This window comes from Cryptomeria japonica, chromosome 7 (assembly GCF_030272615.1).
Source record: "Cryptomeria japonica chromosome 7, Sugi_1.0, whole genome shotgun sequence".
NCBI classification, from domain to species: Eukaryota; Viridiplantae; Streptophyta; class Pinopsida; order Cupressales; family Cupressaceae; genus Cryptomeria; species Cryptomeria japonica.
This window is the reverse complement of record NC_081411.1, coordinates 236,226,265-236,229,286: the sequence shown is the minus strand read 5'-3', so window position 1 is coordinate 236,229,286 and position 3,022 is coordinate 236,226,265.

Below are 3,022 nucleotides of genomic sequence, written 5' to 3'. Positions count from 1 at the left end.
AAATCTTTCCATTTAGGTCCCTGATGACCCTACCCTATCTTGCTTGATCTAGGTTAACTTTAGATGATCCATCATAGTTTGATTGCAAACAAGCAATTTCAAGGTGTAGAAAATTTAATATTATTCTTATACTAAATAGATGGAGAATTAAAGGAGAGAGAGAATCAAATATTTCCTATCCTCTAGCAATATACCAATCCAAAGTTGACAGTGGATGAGTATGCTTGTTCCTGATAAAATTTTCATATTTTCCTTGGAGTGACAAATTATTAACTTTTATAAAGCATCCCATTGAATCTTTGTTCCCTTTATTATTCTATTATTACCTTCTTTCCATATTTTCAACCCAATATGGAGTAAGGTCTACCACTAGAGTTCTCTAATAAAGGGATGTGCCAATAGAGGGATCCAGTTGGAAGGGACCAATTTAGGGTCCATATGGCACACCGAGGACATGCATCAAATTCTCATAATCTAATGGCTTATGTTCCAAGAATATTGGAAGTGAAAAAAAATATGCTTTATAGTTTCTTTATTCTCTTAACATAGGACACTCTATTCATAAGCTTTATAGTTTCTTTAGTCTCTTAACATCGGACACTATAGTCACAAACTAAAATCATTATTTTTTAAGGTTTCCAATATTTATAATATTTTTACAGCAATCTATCCACTAGATGAAGAAAATGTTTGAAATCATTTTAGTTCTCCAAATTTTCATCCATTTAAATTGTGAAGGTAACGACGGAGCTAGGAGACAAAACCTAGACTTACTAGAATATTTCCAATCCTTAGAAGAGAACCAAACCAAATTGTCTTCAATTTCCATGCTAAATAATCTTAAGCTATTTAGAATCTTGAGAATTTTTCCTATAACAATCCAAAATAGTTTATCAAAATCTAAGGGATTCATTTTCCATGACAATGGGGAAGAAGCAGGATTCTAGTGATCTTTAACTAAGGTCCCAAAACTATTAACCAGGTCTATTTCAATTGTTGAGTATATTAGGTGGTATTTTAAGGGACTAGAAGAGGACCAAGGGTCCTTCTAAAATGTAACATTCCTAAATATAGATAACCTATCATAAATCACCTTTCTCAAGTAACATTTTAGTTTTGAGTAGATTTTTTCATATGTGAGAGTCTCGGGGAAGACTATCATAAAATAGAAAGGATCTATTATCCCTTCCATAAATGTATTTAATTTTCATCACATTAGGGAAATCTAACTTTTTCAAAATGAGTCTCAACCCAATTTTTGCAAGGAGCTTCAAATTGAGGGAGCGAGAATCTCTAATGCTTAGGCCACAAGATTCTTTACTGATAAAAACCTTGTCCCGTTCAAGAAATGATATTCTATTCTTCTATTCAAAGCCAAATAAAATAAATCTTCTTTGGATTCAATCTAGTTTCTTACCCCAGGAGACCTATATATGGAACATAGAGAGGAGATATGTCGAGGTTGTTTGGAGAGATACTTTAAGAACCTGAAGTTTTTTGGCATTACTAAGGAGCTCTCCTTTCTATCCCATAAGATTCTTTTGAATTCTTTCAAATAGGATAAACCATATTGAGTTATCTACTTTCATAGTAGTAAGCGACAATCCCACGCACGAAGAAGACTAGTGACAATTCAAAATCTTCGCAATAAAATTCTCCTAGGCATGTGGGCCATTCATAAAGCAAAGGACACTCTTTTTCTAGGTTATTTTTTTGCTCAAAAGCTAAGGAATACTCAGAGAGGAGAGAGATCCAACCCTTAGCTTTTATCACAGAAGTTGAACAAAGAAAAAGGATATCATAAACAAATTACTCTACCACTTTTGTTAATGGTCATGATCTTAGTCTATTCATATAGGATAATGCAATAGTATATCATGTTACAACTAGAGAAATACATCAACTATAAAAATAATGAAGAATAATTACAATAGGTTAAAGAAGCTTTATATTATACAATTTTCTTTTTAACATGTTTATTTTGTATACCTTATAGTAAGGAAAAAAAATTTATGTTGTCCTTGATAGGTTGGTGTGGTTTACTAGATTTGTATGGAGGCTGGGGGTCAGGAGAGGTTACTGGGGTAACCGAGGATTGGGGTTAGGACCTAGTGAAGAGCTACAAGGGTAACTCATGACAACCTAGTGATCACACTCTTCCCTGTTGCATACCTAGTGGTTTTCATGGTTGTTTCTCTATATTGTCCTTTACAATAATTTTATGTTTATAAGGTACCAATAGTCTTATAATCTATTGGTGAAATTTGGCTAAAGAGGAAAAAAATTTAACGTCAATAACGAATACCTTCTAATTTTGACACTACAAATTATATATATTTTAGTTTTAATTTTTTTTAAGTATATTTTAGGTCTCATCAATTGTCTCTTTGCCTAGTCAAGATATCATTTTTTTGGTTTATGGACATGTTTATGTTTTATATGTTATTTTTTAATAGTTTGTGTTTATTTTGTCAATTAAATCATTTTTATAATGTTAAATTTTATTTGTTCTTGGACTTAGATATATTTTCATAGAGTTTATGTAGTTGTAATTTTTTTGTTTTTTATGCTGGCTAGTTTTTAATAGTCATGTTAGAAGCATTTTTTGTTGATTCTTTGTATAATGTCTCTCTATAGTAGTGTCTTATGACCCCTTAAAAATCCTCTACTTGATTCATTTCAAAAGAAACCTCTTAAATAATATTTATTTAAAATTGTATTCCTTTTTCGTTTCATTTGCTTGAACAATTATTAGACCTTTAATCCTATATATTTTCATATTACCTTATAGAACTATACAAGAGTCTAGAAACATATACCATCATCAATTATTGGTTCCATTTCCATCCTTTTTTATAAAACTTCCTCAATGACTTGATTTTCTTCAGATATTTTAATATGCTTTGCCTGTTTTACTTAGTGCATTATTTATTAAAATCCATTGATTTTTTATCTTCTAACTTTACTTCAACAACAAATAGAAAATAATTGGCACAATTATTATTATTTTATGTGGAATTTA